Below are 18,734 nucleotides of genomic sequence, written 5' to 3' on the forward strand. Positions count from 1 at the left end.
ATTAACTATCTATCATTGTGAGATTTTAAATTTAAGTTCTTGTGTACAAATTTCATCTGTTATAGTTTATATACTTGTGTATCATAAAATCTACTTGTTTAGTCTTCACCCTTGGTAAATTTGATTTGTACCTGGCAAAATGACATATTTTTTCATTAAAAAGTAGATTTCAATTCTAACTGAATTTTTATGTATATATATATATATATGCGTGTGTGTGTAGGAGTTTGTCCTAGATAACGTTTAGTAATATGTCTGAGAAGTTTGATCTGGATGTGACAACTTTTCAAATGGCAGTTCTCTTTGCATGGAATCAAAGACTTTGGGACAAAATTTCATTTGAAAATCTAAGACTTGCAACAGAATTACCAGATGCAGAATTGAGAAGAACACTATGGGTACACTCTCACTACTCTCTTCAAAAATGAAACAATATTTCTATATTTTTTGTTTAACAAGACTTTTTTTATTCTACTGCGAAGTAAAAAGATTTTGACTGTTAGTAAATTATTTCCATTACAATAATATAGTTATAATTTCTAATTATAACTTCAGGTATCAGGGTTACCCTGAAACAGGAAATGTGACTCAAAAAGTCGAGGAAAATAAATTAATTTGAGGTAACTAAAATATAGCTGCCAACTCTACTGGATTTTGCTATTTTCTCCTGGTCTACTGGTTTAATAAAAATTCTCCTGGTTTTTGTGCATTTTATGAAATTCTCTAAAATTTAGTAAGTTTCCTTTAAAGATCCCTATTGAAATAGAATTTTGGTGCATATTGTTGCTTGCTTGAATATTTAAATAAGTGTCACTAATACATAGTGAAGCAAGCCTCATTTATAAAATTCAGTTAACTATCTTTGAGGAATTAAATGCCTATTACTATTCAAAATTATGAATAAACATAATATAACATTTCAAGTTTATTTAATGTGAAATCATAACTGGAAAATATTTTAGTTTTTCTGTTTCGACGACTATAAAAATCCCTAAAATTCCCTATGTGTAATATATTTTGCAACAATTATCATGAAATTTATATTTCGTAAAATCTACTGGATTTTTTCCTATCCGTGTTGGCAGCTATGCTAAAAGTTTTAATTGTTAATTTTCTACTGGATAAGCACTATGTAATATATTTTATGTCTAAGATATAACTGCTAATTTAACATGCAACTGACTACAGAGGGTCGGGGAATTATTAAGAGTTGTTTATTGCTCCAAACTGCTTTAATTACTACTTCAAATCTCCGAAACATCTATTTGCAATTACAACTAATGTTTACCTTTGTGTGTATGAATGAATCTCAATAAACAACAACAGATACATTCAACTACAGCCAAAGTGAATGTGCTTTAAGAGGATGCAGTATCGAGAAAAGAAATCCGATTAGTTAACTCTAGCACTTGAGGCGTTGCTTTTAGGGAGGGATGATTGGTAGATTAATCTCTAGAGCTTCAGATTCTCAATCACTCTGCCATGGCACTTTTTTGTGCCTCCAAATCTTAGAAATGATATAGTAAACATTATAATCTTTTTTTTTATGAGTGAAATTGAAATGAAAGAAAAGTATTTATATATTTTTTCCACGCTTTAACAGCGTGAACATCTTTGACAGTGACAGTCCTTTCTTTTTGTTCACTTTTGTTTCAAGTATAAAATTATATTAAACAGAGTTACAAAATTAGACAAAAATTATAGTCTTCTGTGTTAGCTAGGTGAAGCAATTTGTTATCATTTTTAAAATGATAACAAATTTATTAAAATGATTTACTTGATATATATCATTACTCTTTTATGTGATATGTTTCTTTTGTCTTAACTTAATTTTTTTTCTGTATATTATATTTTTTAATTGAAATAAAATGTACAATATAATATATAAATTATAAGTATTAATTTTTTGTGGTTCACTGTCTATTTTGACCATGGCACTGTTAGCAACTGCGATATTAGACTATAATTTTTTTTTAATATATCTGAAAAATCTGGAAAAGTCAAAGAACTTTGTTCTTCTATTTGAATGGCAAACATGTTTGAAATTCTCTGTTTCGTCTATCGATAGATAGTATTATTATAAATATATGTATTAATAGATGGGTAAAAGGGTAAAAGAATTCATGTTTTTAATCGAGACCCTGCTTTTAGTAAGAAGATATCCAGAATTCTAAGGACCTGTTGTTTCCAAAATCTAGCAGAGTCACGATTATTGTTTTTTTTTTAATGATTTTTTTTATTTCAAAAAAATTCCCTTTTATTATTCTATTTTTACTGTTGAAGTCTATTGTATTAAATTTATTTTCAATCTAAGTTCGGTGGCATTCTATTTTATGCTTTTTTTCTTTCTTAAAACAGTCATTAGTTGCCTTTCCAAAAACTACAAGTCTTACTGAATGTGACCAGCACAGGATCTGAAGCCAGGTCACCCAAAGATTTTGACGACAGCACTTTATTTTGGGTTAATCAAGAATTTTCACTCATGTAAGCACATTTACTTTTTTCACTTTTATTTAAATGTGATATTTGATTTAATAGTGCACCCCGTGGCAGAATCGCGGTAACATTGTCACAGAATATTGCAGAGTTCTTGCTGAAAGAATTTTCTTTTAGGAAGTAGAGAATTTTGCTTTTTCAGAAGAAGTAAAGAATTATGATTTTCTACAGAAATTTTTTATCTCTAAAATTATAATTAAAATATGCCTTTTTTGCACATCAGAGGGGAAAGAAATGATTGTAATTTTTCTATTCTTATTTGAGAAGAATGAAAAATATAGAATGATGAAGTAAAAAATTTCTTTCCTTCAGAAATGTTGAAAGATTTAATTTTATTTCCTCTAGAAATCATTCTTTGACGCGCTGCTATGAATTTTTGCTTTGTTTTTTTTTCCTTAAAAATCCCAATGTCTTTCATTTCTCAGTTATTATTTATATTCTCATGAATTTTTGAAATATACTGATATTATTACAGCACGCGTAATTCGAATCGCTGATTCAAGAAATCATTCTTTGACATGCTTGTTTTGCGCCGATGTTCTCGTTAATCCATGCGGTATATTTAATTCGCGTAGTTTCGCTTTCTTTCTTTTTTTTGTTGTTGATATGATGATTTACAAAATGCGAAAAAGGAAATAATGTGTTTTCTTGTTTAGTAAAATGTGAGAATCTCATCCATGATATTAGAATAAAAAATTTTTTACATATTCATTTAAAAATTAACTACAATTTTATTTTATTCAAATAAGTTGTTTTTGTAAACAATGTTTTTGTTACTGTAAATGTAGTTAGTAACATGTATATTTGTTATTATTAAAAGCATCTTGCAGAAATATATCAGTGCTAGAGCAGGGTGGCCACCCACCTGGTAAACCTGGAATTATCAGGAAATTTTTTTTTTATACTGGAAAAATCAGGGAAATTTGAATAAAAAACCTGGAAAAATCAGAGAATTTTAAAGAAAAGATGGAAATTTTTTCTTAGATATTTTTTTAATTTCACTAATTCAAATTATTTGTTAATTTTCTTAATTTAACCATTATAACCATTATAACCCTGCTCCATTATAACCCTGCAATGTTTTCATTGCAGAAAAAAAATGGGTGAGTTTCTCACCTTTTCTCAAGAACAGGGTGAGATTTTTAAAAATTAAAAAAAAAAAAAAAAAAAAAAACACAAAGAGACTTGAAAAAAAAATCATTTCTTTAATTATAATACATTTTTAATGTCTTCTAATTTTTAAAGCATTGGATATTTTGGCTGCATCATCATATGGAAAATGTTCTACATCTACTTTTTCATCAGCTATTCTCACTAGGTTGCTCAAATGCGTATTTGTTTCTTTTTGTTCGTTTCTACCCACATTTATTTCATTCTCATTTGCCCGTTTCAGAGTAGAAGATATTGCCTTTACAAGGTATTTGTTCATCTTACATTAATGTGCAAAGAATTTAAACGTCTTACATGAAACCTTACCTACAGTAAACACGTGGCTGCAGAGAAATGCGTTCTGAAAGAGGTTCCGTGGTTCGGAGGGATGGTGTTCTGTTGTTCTTAAAGGTTCTGAACAATACTGGTAAATAAGGAAGCTAGATAGTGGGGCAGATACTGAAAATAATGAAAGATCCAGGAAGAAAAGTGAAACGGATTTTATTCTAACTGGCGCTATGAGAAATTTTTTTCATAATGCGAGAAATTCGCGAATTTTGAAATTGGTTTACAGAATGCGCGAATTTCTCGCGGTTATCATTTTTTAATATGAGAAAAGAAGAAAATATGCTAGATTCTCGCTCCGTAGTGAAAACACTGCCCTGTTAAACTAGAATGCCACGTAAAATTCTCTCATTGTTTCTAAACAAATGTAGAAACCTTTGATCTTTATGGAGACTGTGGGACTGTAATTTAAGAAAGGCAAAGATTGTGCTAGACGTGGTTAGGATATTTGCTTCTGTTTTAAAATTCTGTCTGTGGGATGAATCCATTTAAGGCTCAAGTTTGTTCCGATGCTTTGGTGGTAGTTTTTTTTCTATTTTGACAGAATGAGTCAAAATGTTTTTGTATTTTTAACTTAATAAATTTCTCCAAAAATTAGTTGGTTATAATTTAATAATAATAGATTTTATAATGCACTCTTTTTCTGAAAGCTTTTGTGTTCCCATTCAAAGAAATCTGTAAATTATTTTTCCTCAACAAACCAACCAATCACACATTTCTTTACAATCTCTGAACAGCAGTGTTTGTTGACAAATTGTTGCATTAATGCTAATTTTTTCTATTTCATTTTAACCTTTTATAACATATTTTAATTTTTAAAAAAAAAGTTTTTTTTAGTACTAACTATATATTAATATTTAATTTCACTGTTTTGTTGGTAAATATTTGACTTTTAATTCAAAATTCAAATTGTATAGTTATCACTATATTAAAAGTTCGTAAATGTTGCTTGCATTCCAGGGATGATATTTCCAAAACTATGCCTCCTTTTACCCTAAAAAGCTGACAAAGACTAGGGAATATATAGGAAACATATTAAATGATGTATAAACATAAAATATAAATTTCTTTAATTCATATGCGTTTAGTCGAAAGAAGGAAAATTTAACTTAGTGTTTTAGTTATGCGCTGTTCAAGATTCTAGTTGTTAAAACAAAAACAATTAACTATACTAAACTAAAAAACTGTGTGTTTAGATTGGAATTCATTAAATGTTTTAATTTCAAATAAGAAAAAAAAATAATCAGAAAAGTATAAAAGTTAAAGAATTTTATCTATATTTTTCTATAGAGTATAGAACAAAAAATTGACAATTTTACATTTGTGACATTTAATTTTGTACACTGAATCTCTTAAAATAATAATGCTACTTCAAGACAACATTATTTAAAAATTTGTCTTGAGATATTGGTTTAAAGAAAATATGATCAATGAATTTTATAAAAAGCACTGGTAAGAAAAAATACAGTATAATGTAGTATACAGTACAGCTTTATATTGAAATGTAATTACAGTGTCTCACAAATGTGTTAGTGCACTTATGACTTTTAATGAAATAAGACTAACCATTAATTAAAATGAATATTTCAGAATGGATATTTAATTATAAAAAATGTATTCTAATCTTAACAAAACTGTATGAAATATTTTGAAAACAATGGAAAAGTTTGTTTTTAAGAAATCAAACATCATAAAGTGACAAAAACTATATTCCGCAAAAGTCATTGTATACTTTCAACAACAAAAAAGAACTCTTGTCTATTAGTAAATAATCTAATTTTTCATTAAATTAACATTTAGTAGAGTTTTCTTCTCATATACAATAGCTTTTGTAAGTTTTTAAATGCATGTAACTAGTTTTTTTTGTCATAGGAAATTTGTGCAGAATATTTTTTTAAACTTTTTACAGAAACTTTTACAACACTCAATTGCAAATTTATAAATTTTCCACAAATTTTATAATTTTAATCTCTGATATGAAGTTCTTCTTTTAAGCATTTTATCACATATTGCACTGTGCAATTAAATACAATAAGCTAATTTAACATATTTATTACTGATTTACCTCTTATGATGAAAAATAATGAAACTTGGTCTATTGTTTTATTGCGACAACAAACCGTTTTAAATGATAAAATATTATGGAATTAGCAAGCAATAATTAAAATATAATTTTGCTATCATAAGTTTGATACTAAATTACAAATAAATAAATAAATAATTAAAATGAAAAATAATTAAATAAAAAAATTAAATCAATTGACGATAATTTTTATTCTGAAATACGAAAACCTTTAACTGTACAATGACTTTTGTTGTGTAAAATTTTTGTTACTGTTTGATTATTGATATCTTAAAAACTAACTTTTGTTTTGTTTTTAAAATATTCCATGCTGTTTTGCTAAGAATCGACTATACATCTCATTTTCAAATACCCATTGTGAAATATTCATTTTAATTAATGAATTTTTATTTCCTATTTCAATAAAAGTTAAAAGTGAACAAATACTTTTGGGAGCCACTGTAATAAAACTTTATTGATATATAATTACCTGAAACGGTTTTCCTTTTCTGAATGAAAAGATATTGAACACTACTTATCCAAGATTTTATTGGTCACTCTGTTTTTGCCATTTTGTAGATACACTTTGAGCAAATACTACTTAAAGTAACACATTAAAAAAATTTTATTCCTTAAAAACAGTATGTTCGACAAGCTAAACATATTATTTTCTCCACATATTTTAATTTTTTAAAAACGTATGTTGTTACAAAACATGAAAAAATAAAATAATTTTTTTCTTCAAGATGATATGATATATTTAATGAAATATTTAATAATATAGACACTTTTCTTGTACACATCCTACACTTTATAAGAAAAAAAACAAAACACGAACCTGGAAATTTTAAGATCTTTAACTGGAAAACCTGGAAAAATCAAGGTAATTTTTAATCTGATTTGAGTGCCCACCCTGAGAGAGGTTTGTTGTAGAAAGCCCAAATAAATTCTGCCACAGGGGGAGTGCAGCTTTTTTCTTCTCAGTCTGTAAAATCATTTTTTACCGTGTTTTATTTCTTTAAGTCATGCATTTTTATATATTTTAAAATTGCATGGCAGTGCAGTCTGGAAAAAAAATGACAAAAACATGGAGATGGATGCAGCGATATAACAATATTTTTAAGCATTTAAACTGTTGTAAATATATTTTAAAACACTGTGTTATATTTTGTTAGTTTTTAATCTTAAAACCCTACATAAAGTTTATTTGCTTTTGTTCGACTTTATTTATATTTATATTTATTTTTATTTTAGGAAAAATAACAAGCCTTAAAAAAGAGGTAAAGTAAACCTAATTGGTAGGCTTCAACTCTCTACAGAGAAAAGCAAAGAAGAAGATAATGAAAGCATTGTTCAGCTGCGAATGCTTAGAACTCAGGTTTGTAAAATTTCATCTTTTAATTTTAATTCATTTCTTCCTTTGCCTTTAAGATGTCATATAGTCTAAAGAAAACAATAACTATAGCCCCCGTTGGAGAAACAGGGCGAAATTGTCGCAGAACGTTACATAGTTATTGCAGAAAGATTTTTCTTTTCAAAATTTAAAGAGAAAAAAAAAATTCCTTTTCTCTTCTACAAAAATGTACACATAATATTTGAATCATGCATTTAGATAATCACTTTTTTATGTGCTCACTTTATACCGATAGTATTGTAAATCGATGTAATGTTTCTATTGTATTTTTGGCAGTTATTGATATTGATTTTTACGTGGATTTTAAATATCCCGATACATTTCAAACAATATGGAAAATTCGAATTGTGCATTTGAGTATTTAATTTTAAATCAATAATTCCATCGAATTTTTCGCATTTATTGCTATTGATTTCATCTTTGCTTTTAAATTCAATATTCTTTATACAATATTATTTATTGCAACAACCTAATCTCGAAACGAAACACCCATTTGGAATCTGATTCACATGAATTCGTCGCCGATCTTTACTTTGGCAATTTCATGATTTTTAATTATTTTTTATTGTGATGATTAGTTACAAAATGGGAAGAAGGAAATAATTTGTCCCCTGCCCTGCAAAAAAATGCGAGAATATCACTCATAATATTAGAAAAAAAAATTATTACATGTTCAATTTTAAAAAAATATACAGCTTTTTTGTAAACTTGTTATTTTAAATTGGTAGCATATGCAACGCTTTGTTTATTTTAAATTAGTAGCATATATTTTTGTTGTTATTAAAAAAGTATCTTTCAGAAAATTCTGCCAAAGGGACTATAGCATAAGTTTCAAAAAGTGATACTGCTTTGAGGTTCTTTATTTTTAAGCTCTTTTTGGTGGGCGTTACTTTGTAAAATCTAAATAATCAAAAAATAATAAAAGTAACTAAACTACAAAGCTGAGCAAGAATAAATAAAGTGAAGAGAAAATTTGAAATTGTCAGAGAATTTCATATTAACTCTAAAATGCAGTAAAAGTTTAAATTTTTTGTTAAAAATTCCTACATTCATACCTATAAAACAATCAGTCTTAATAGTCTCAATAACAGTAATAAATTATTGAGATTTGAGTTAAATAATTATAACATTTATTACAATTATTTTATAGAATTCCACTTTTTAGTGAAACTTTTCCATGTTTCCATTCTCATTCTATAATTTTTTTTTTGTTTTCAAGAATGTTTTGTTCTCTGTTTGTTTTCTGGTGAAAAATTGTATGGTATATATAAAATATGGTATGGATTTCCACTTAAATTTACCTTCTAAATAATTTCATGACAGACAATACAAAAAACAATTCACAGCAAATGCAATAGATTTATATCTGGTATGAAAAACGTGGTCTAAAAACAAGTGCAAAATTTTTATTTTACCATAAATTAAAAAAAAAAAAAATTTATATCAAAAGCTAAGTTAATGATTATATCATAAAAAATAAGACAAGGGTTATTATCTGCATCTTGTAGGGGTTAATATTTTTCTTTCATTTTTAACAGCCATCGAAATTTTATCCAAGATACAAAACAAACATTTTCTCTCAGCATAAAGTAGTTTTGGAAAATATATAATTGGAAAATAAATAATTTGGAAAAAAACCTTTGGAAAATAAATAATTTGGAAAATATTATTATTATTAATTTTTGCTCCAATCTTTTCTACGTGCAACTTCATCTGCTCTGTTTTCGCTCTCCTTACCGCAGAACATAAGCAACTGTACTCTCCTTAATCTTCAGCAGGGCTTTTTAACTGCTCATCATGCTCACCGTCTTTCAAAATCTCTTAAGAATTAATTTTGGTAATCTGAATAAATTGTGCTTTATTAAATTTATTATTTGTGTTATTTGGATTGAGTTGCACTTTAAATTTATTTAATATAATTTTAGCAAAGATTACCCTGTCTAATTTATATATCTAATCATTTTATCAGGATGATAATTCTGATTCATTAATTCAGATTTTGAAAACATAATAAAAGGAAAAAAATTTGTAATTATAAAAATAAAATATATGTTCAGTTATCGACTGCACAGGAAGTACAATGACTGTGCTGACCCAGCAATAAAGGACAAACAGAAAGTTAATATTCTTTTTGAAAAAAAAGTGAAATTTTTGCCAGACAGAAGATATCCAATGTATTTAGTTAAAATTGAGAAAAAAATCTTCTAATTTAAGAAAAATCACTTGAAAATTTAGCATAAATTAAACTCAAACAGTTATAAAACTAAAAGTAAATAAAGGTATTAACGAAAAGATTTAAATAAAGGAGTCACTGTAACATTACACAAAGTGTAACTATAGCAGTGAGCCCAAGGGCAGAATTTTATGGGGCTATCTCTGACAAAACTCTAGCGCTAATATCTTTCTGCAAGGTACTTTCAGTAATAACAAAGATGTATGTTACTAATTTAAAGTAACAAAAACTCTGTGCTTACAAAAAAAAAAAAAAAAAAAATCCATGGAAATTATTTTTATTGGTTATGCAATGTTTTTTTATTCTAATATTACGAGCGATGCTCTCACATTTTGTTGGGAAGAAAAATGCACTAATTTCCTATATTGCATTTTGTAAATCGTCATCTCATTTAAAAAAGACAATTAAAAATCCTGAAATTCGTTGCAGTAATTACCAAAAAACAGATCAACGACGAAATCCTGCCACTCTGCAAAAAGGGGTTACCTCAAATGCGTGTTTCATTTCAAGATTTGATTATTGTAGTAAATAATATCGAATTTTAAAAATTTTATGGAAATATAATTAAGCAATAAATAGAATTAAGCAAAAGCAATAATTGACGTAAAACACGATAGAATCATTGCCTTAAAAAGTATATATTCAAATGCACAATTCGAATTTCCCATATCATCAGAAATACATTAGGATATTTAAAAACCATGTGAAAATCAATAAATGGCATGGATTTACTATATTATCAGCATACATTGAACGCAACAAAAGTTATTATTTAAATGCTCAATTCATATTTTACGTGTAAATTTCTACAGAAAAGATAAAGAAATATTTTTTTTCCCTTAAGAAAAATCTTTCTGCAAGAACTCTGAAACGTTCTACGACAAAGTCTGCCACAGGGATATCTTTGCTTAGGTTGCACATAAAAATTCAGTTTTTATACGAAAAATTATTTAGGAACTGAAGCCATTATATACGTCAGCCATTTTTAGTGAATATATCCAAGAAAAGGTTGATCTTTACCTGAATGCAGCAAACTTATATGAAATCTTGTCGCTTTTAGGCACTCTGACCTTAAGTACATGATTTGAAAAATGAACATCAGCTTTACAGCAAATAATATAAAATGATTGTATTCCCATAATTGATAATAATAGATAATTAGAATAATAGATTTTTTTTCAATAATTTATAGTTACTATATATTTTTAATGAGAAATATACTATTAAATTGCTGAAATATTTTTTCAGTAATTTGTAGTGAAAACTTTTTTCACTTGCCCTCCATATTTTTGCTGTATTTGATATGTTTGATTAAAATCATTAAACCCTTTATATTTGGGTGAGAAATACAGGGTATCCGCACACCTGGAAAGTCATGAATTTCAGTATTGAACAAGCTTTGTCATGAAAAGTCATGGATTTAGGTCGCTGAAAAATCTAATTTTTAAAATGGAATTTAAAAATCCCCCCCCCCCTATTTCATGGTGTTTCAAATATCTGAATTTGCAATAAAATCCCCTCTCACAGTCATATTTTATTAAAATATAAAATGTTTTTATCATCTTTTTTCAAAAGTTATGGTGTTCTCTCAAAAAATGAAAGAAAATACATCATTTCTAGAGCAAATTATCTTTTAAACTTCTGTGATTTCAGAATTTTAGTTATTTTTTATTTTATCAATTTAAAATTCTAACTGAAGCAAGCCAGTCATTGGCTTATTTTTTTAAATTCCGAAATGAGAACAGACAAATCAGGACTATTTCTTTCCTTTCGGATGAACAAGAAAAGTATCTTTAGAATATAATTCTGCCGAAAAAAATTACTTGCTTTTGTATATTTTTCGCTATTTTATTGCTTCAACTCTTTCTTTACTTTGTTTTTTTAAATTTAAAATCTTTAAATATGACAATACAGAGTATAACAACTTGGGTTTTACCTATCATTTCAATTTTTGTTATTATAATGCTTTTTTTAATTTCTTGTGTTTTTGTCGGAGAGCATAGTAAATTCGTTAAGTCATGAAAAATTCTAGGAATTAGTCATGAAAAGTCATGAATTTGAAAATCTAAAATGCTGCAGATATCCTGGAAATATTTAAATTAAAAAAAAAAAAAAAAAAAGATGTCTGTCTCAAAGTATTGTGGTTTTTGTCTTCAATATTTTTGTTCCTTTTTCCTATTTTTCAGTTTAGCTCTTAACCATGTCCCTTGTAATGCTATATTACATAAACATATACTTGCTGTTTAGAAATGAAGCACTTATTTGTAGTTTGCATTTTAAATATTTTTAAACTGCTGTGTGTTTTACTAGCATTTGTGAGCATAATAATAATTATATGTGTACTCATTTTATCTGAAATAATATTAAGTTTTGCACTGAAAAACGTTTTTAATATAATATAGTATAAAAATATTAGCAAAAAAGAGCAATTAAAATCTATAAAATTATAGTATTGATTTCTTATGCTTTAAATCCTGAGATTTTGTTTAAAAATGAGCTTAAAATTTCTTTATTTTTTCATAAATATGCTGTTAAATTAGTTTCCTTTCTTTGTGTTTGCAGGAAGCCATTGTGAAAATCATGAAGATGCATAAAAGGATTACTAATGCTCAATTGCAGACAGAACTTGTTGAAATTCTTAAGAATATGTTTCTACCTTCCAAAGAGATGATAAAAGAACAAATTGAGTGATTAATTGAGTGAGCACAAATTTATGAAAAGGGAAGAAGAAAATATTAATGTTTTCATTTATCAAGCATAATTCTGTTGTAGAAATATTTATATTTATAAACAATTTTTATTAGGATTTCATCTTTTGGCTGAAGCAAACTGATTAGTAAAAACATCCAACCACTCTACCTGCTTTACATAGTTTAAAAAGTTGCCCTTTCAGATGTTTGTATTTCATTATTTGAAAGTTATGTTTAATGATGTGTTTTATAAACTTATCTAGTTATGTTTATGCTAACTTATACCTTAAGAAACAGTTGCCAACTATATCGGATTTTGCTAGTGTGCTCTTGGTTTGAAAATTCCCAATTATTAAGAAATTTTCTGAGAAAGTATCAAAATAGATTTTATGCAGTTCAGTGCTTGCTTAAATAAGTATTAATGCTAAATGAAGTAAACCTTGTTTATCAGGGGTCTGTCTAGGTTTTTTTTTTAAGTGGTTCCTATTTTATGAAAATTAAAAATTATATTAAAAAAATCAAAACAAAAATATGGTGGAGTAAGAAAATACTTTCAAAAATTCTCACTATAAAATAAAAATCATTAGGGACTTGTAAATTTCTGTATATTTTTCCCACATATTCTAAAACAGTTTTACTATTGTAAAATTCATAAAGCTCTACTAATATTAAACATTCTGAAATTGTGAGTTTTTTTTTTTTTTTATGTAGAACTTTTATACTAATTTAAGAATGTTACGAATATCTAAAATGAAGTTAATATCTATTACTAGATGATATAACATAATAACAATTTATTGCAACACGTTTTATTTGATTCATAAATGAAAAATATTGCAGTCACGAATGAGTATGATTTTTATATTTTATTGATTATGAACTCCTGAAATTTCCTGTAAAATTTATATCTAATGAAATCTACTGAATTTCTTATTCTTATGTTGGCAGCTTTTTAACTTGCAGAATTAAAGGTGATTTGTATATTTCTATATTGTGTACCCACTCTATGTACTTTGTCCGCCCCAGAATGCATACATATGTTCTGTGTTTGAAGAAATGTACAGCGTGCACAAAAAACACCACATGCTCTGAATCACTTTTGATTTAATTTTTGGATTCTTATATTTTAAGATACGATCCTCGTGGCAGAATTGAGGCGACGTTGTCGCAAAACATTGCCAACTTTTTACAGAAAGATTTTTAATTTGTGAAGGCAAAAACTTTTCCTTTCTGCATAATTTTACGAAAAATGTTTTTTTTTTTTTTTTTTTGCAGAATTTTTCTTAAATTTATTTTTTTGTGTATCAGAGAAAAGGAAAGAAATAATCATGGTTTTTCTATTCTCATTTTGGATTGGAAAAAGTCTGTAATCACTGGCTTCAGCTAGAATTTCATATTAATAATGTAAAATTAAAAAAATTCAGAAATCGCTAAAGTTTAAAAGGTAGTTTGCTCTAGAATTTATTGTTTTTTCTTTAATTTTTTTTTCTTTAAAGAGTTCTCTCTCATTTATTTTTTCTTATTTGAGTAACTCTTTTGTAAAGAGTCTCATTCGCTTGATTTCGTCGTCGATCTTTATTTTGGAGTTACTGGACAGATTTTACGTTTTTTGAATTATGTACTAATTATAATTTATTTATGAATTTTAATTTTTGTAATGATTTACAAAATTTGAGAGAGGAAATGATTAGTTAATTTTTTTTCCAAATACAAAATGCAAGAAATTTTTATACGTTTTATTCTATACTTTATTCTGTAAACACAATGTTATTTTAAATTAGTAATTATTATAATTAAAAGTATCTTAAAAAAAATATTAATACTAGAGAAGGTTGTCGCAAGGAGCCCGAAAAAATTCTGCCACAGGAGATACAATGTACAGTATTTGGAAAGGTATGCTAGTACAAGCAATAAATTAAGTTACATCAAAACACAATTTTACAGGAATAAATATATATATTACCCTTTTTGAGTTTTAATCCTCAAAATATTGAGGGTCGTTTCATACAGTACCGAAAGTTAAGTCAGGATAGCAGTTAAAAGTTTAAGCTCTTTAATGTTAATTCAATTTATTTTCTTTTTGCCATATCTTAATGGTCTAATCAAAATACCTTTTCACCCATTTATAAAATTTGTTACGATAATTTAATTTGAAGATTACTAAGCTGTTTATAATTTAATTTAATTTGCAATCTAATCATCATTAGATTGTAAATTATAAATATTTTGTGAATTAATTAGGAATATTATGCTATGTTTTAAAAATTCAAGTTAAATTGGGTGATTAATTTTTGAACTGTAAAAATTCAAAAATAAAGCTTTTTTCAATTTTTATTTCTCATTAACTATTTTTAACTCATCTCTTTTTTATAATTAAAATCTTTTCAAAAAAATATTAATTTCTAAAATTTTCTAAGTTGTGGTTTCATGTAACTTGGAGTTAAATATCTTATGTTTAGGCCAAAGAAAAAAAATAATAATCCTGTTTTGTGTCTGATTTTGAATCTTTCTTTCATTTATTGTACATAAATATTCAAGCGCTTGGTTTAAAGCTATTCAGGATTTTTTTTTACCTTGCAAGCTATTTATTAGCATTAATCAAAGCAGTCTGCATCAGTCATTCTTTTTAAATGTCACCTGGTACTGATGGGTACGATACCTGACTCCAAGTCAGTGAAAACGCTGATAATTAAAATTTAAACTGTACTTATTATTTTATATAAATTTTAATGTTGTACACTGATTATGTATTTTTAAAACTATTTGCCTTTGCTTTCAAGTTTTCTAATTATAGTAGATATTTTGTTGATCATGGGAATTCTTAAGTTTGGTGTGAAGCAATTTATTTTGTTTGAAATCCTACTTCACTTTGTTTGTTTCTACTTAAAAGTGCATAATTTTCTCTTTTTCTTTTTATTCCTTATGAGTTAATGAATGATTCCATTGTCTGTATCAATTTTTTTTTAATGTTTTCATATTGTATTAAATATAGGATCCTTTAAATTGAACTGTACCTATGTCCTTGTTGAATATTGTGTACCTTTATTTACAAAATTAAAATTATTTTCTTTTCATTTGTTTAAACTATTAATGACATTGAAGTTCTTGTGTTTAAAAAAAAACTGTCCCATTCTACCTTAAACATAATATTAGCTGTTTCTTTTCAAAGATTTTTATTCATGTAAATTTACTATATTTTCTATTTAAATTTTGCTACTGAATTTTGGAGCTGTAAAATCTTGTATCTCTAACATACCTGTTTCAACAAAATATTACAATTTTAGAATTAAATAAACTACAAAGAAATATTGCTGTACATTTCAACTTATAATTCATTAAAAAAATCCCTTTACTGCTCTTCCATTTTGGTATAACGCATTAAAAATGTTTATCTAAATTAAATGTGTGCATTGATCATGAAAAAAATTATTTCATTCATTTTTAGTTACAAATTTTTTTTTCATTATCACTCAAGATATAGATAATTTTTAAGCATAAATTTGCTGATTTACTTGCAAGTGTACATTACAGATTTTTTTTTATGTGAAAATACAGATTTCAGCTTCTGTATAGGTCTGTTATTTGCTTTTGATGTGAGAGTACAAATTATATTTTGTTGTTTTGTTACACAGTTTTATTTCAACTTTTAACAGTATTACATTTTGCATACATGATGTCAATACCTGAAATTGTATACTAAATCTTATTAAAAATTACTTCTTCTTTCTTGCAAATATAAATATTTTTAATTTAAATTGTCTACTGTATTTCAGCATTGTCCATTTTTCAGAATAGTATTGCTTCTTTAGGTGGTGTTTGTAATTACCTAAGTTAATGTTTTCTGTTATTATTGAAATATAATTTATTGTTTTTAAGAGCTAGCTCCACTGTTTTTTTATTTTTTTTCATTCAAATTATATTGCTAATTTTATAGTTGAGCTGTTCATTTTCAAAACCAGCTTGATCCTTTTAAAAAAAAGTGATGTTATACTTTGAAAGAAGCCTTTCATACTTGCATTAGTAATTTAAGTATTGAATCAAATGAGTTGATATAAACCAAGAATTAACTATAAAGTCTCTAATACTGACTTTTTTTTTTTAATTATGACAAGATTCTCTCTATAATAGCAGCTAAACCTATTGTAATTTTTTTTACAATTTGAAATTTTGAAGGGAAAAAAAATCAGCATTTCATAGTTGACTCTTAGTTTTTATAGACTAATTTGTTCTATGCTTAAATTACTTATGTTGTAGCCATGAATGGTTTCTACTGCACTAATCAATTTTTGTGATTGCTTTTTATTTCCATTGCCTTAACCCAAATTAAAAAATAATTACTTTATTGTCATTGGATCAATTTTAGATAATCTTATAATGGTTTAAAAGGAAAATTAATAAGTTATAATTTTTCTTATTACTTAATTGAATGTTCCCAAATATAGTTTTTACAATATAAAACAGGCATAACTTGTGTTGTCTTTATGGAATAAATACATAGCTGCCAATTCTATTGGATTTACCACTAGACTACTGGATTTTGCCAGTTTCTACTGGCTTAATAAAAATTCTCCTGGTTTTTCATATTTTAGAAAATTCCCTAAAACTGAGTAAATTTCTTAAAAAAAATCCTTATTGAAATAAAAAATTTTACACAATTTATTGCTTGCTTGATTATTTCAATAAATATTACAAATGAATAATGAAGCTAGCCTCATTTATCATCAGTTTAAAGCTTATTTAATTTTTTTGGTTCTAAAATTTTCTGTTTATTTTTATTCTGAATTCTCTTTTTAAACTAATTTTAAAAAAATCTTTCAACTATCAATAATAAATTACTTTTTATTAGTATTAGAAATTAACATAATTAAAGATAGTTAAAATTTAATGTTGATCATAAATGGAAAATATTGCACACCATGTATAGTGTTTATTGTAATAAAATTTTTGCATTTCGATTGCAATAAAAATTCCTAAACTTTTCAATATGTAAAATATTTAATATGTTATGCATCAGTACTCAGGAAATTTATATTTCTCAAAAATCTACTTGATTTTTTCCTGTTTATGTTGGCAACTATGGGGGTAGTATTTTATTTATTTTTTGTGCGTTGCAAATTAGCTGTAAAAATATCAAAAATTTTTTTTAAAAAAACTTGATACTGTTCTCCTTAACTGATACTGAAGCATCATTATTGCCAAGGTTGCAAACTTTCTATGTTTTCTGTCCCCATTGTCACAGAACGTTACGGAGTTCTTGCAGAAAGATTATTCTTTTGGAAAATAAAAAAATTTAAGTGTTTTTTTTCTGCTGAAATTTTCAAAATATTTATCTTTTTTTTTTCAGAATTATATTTAAAAGATACCTTCTTCGTACATCGGAGGGGGAAAAAATGCTTGAAATTTTTCTATTTTCATTTGAGAATAATGAAGTAAAAAATATTCTTTTCTGTAGAAAGTTTCGTTCTAATTTTTTTAGGCAGTTATTACTATTAATTTCTACACATTATATAGTTTTTATATGATATGTGGTTTTATAGTTCATGTATAGTTTCTGTAGTGGTTGTAGAGGAATCAAAGTCGTGCTAGCGTTAAATTTTCATTAAGTTAATCTGTTTTGTAAGTTTTTATTTTATCATCTTACAGGGTGATATAGTAGAAATACAATAATGTATGTATTAGTTATTTCATCATATAATTGTTAATAAACTTATTCTTTCATATTCTATTTGTTTCTTTGGTAATTAACAATTGTTTGAGGCCAGGAATAACGCTTTGTTTAAAATGTCAGGTTGCTGCTTAAATCATGTATTAGGTATTGCAATCATGCATCATACCTCTATTATTTAAGAGTAACCTATCTTTTTTAAATATTGAACACATCAAGTTTATAGATATTTTAGCTGTTTTTCACCGAAACTACCGAAAATTGAAGGAAAACTAATTTTGAACTGAATTTCACCCATTGCCGAAATTCTTATCTCCTAAAGTAAAGATTAAAAAAAGTGACTGTGACAATTAAGAACAATGCTGATGACTTTTAATTAAGCTGGCTTTTTGACTGTAAATACTTTAAAAGATACAGAACTAATTAGAAAGAAATTATTTTATTTCAGTTATTAAAATGAGATTTAATATTCTTATAAAGATTTATTTTCCCTTATTCAAGAATAATCCACAAGGATGTTTCCCAGACCGTCGCCAATTTCCCATTGCGCAGATGGTTTAAATGAAAGTACCACCACCCTTTTACAGGGAATATAAAACATATTTAAAAAAAAAAACATCTAAGTGATGATCTTTCTGGTAAATAAAGTTGTGATCTTACAACAACTCGTAAGTTATGTG

The 18,734-nt window shown here is 26.2% G+C and overlaps 1 pseudogene across 1 annotated transcript; it reads left to right on the forward strand.

Annotated features, from left to right (window-relative positions):
- The first annotated feature begins 223 nt into the window (after window positions 1-223).
- LOC147802002 (cullin-5-like) lies at window positions 224-18,109 on the forward strand (annotated as a pseudogene). Its single transcript, XR_015430436.1, has 4 exons — window positions 224-398; window positions 2,359-2,484; window positions 7,307-7,430; window positions 12,262-18,109. The product of XR_015430436.1 is annotated as a cullin-5-like (transcript).
- The last annotated feature ends 625 nt before the right edge of the window (window positions 18,110-18,734 follow it).

This window comes from Parasteatoda tepidariorum, chromosome 11, assembly GCF_982258835.1.
Source record: "Parasteatoda tepidariorum strain Cologne lab strain chromosome 11, Ptep-v5.0, whole genome shotgun sequence".
NCBI lineage: Eukaryota > Metazoa > Arthropoda > Arachnida > Araneae > Theridiidae > Parasteatoda > Parasteatoda tepidariorum.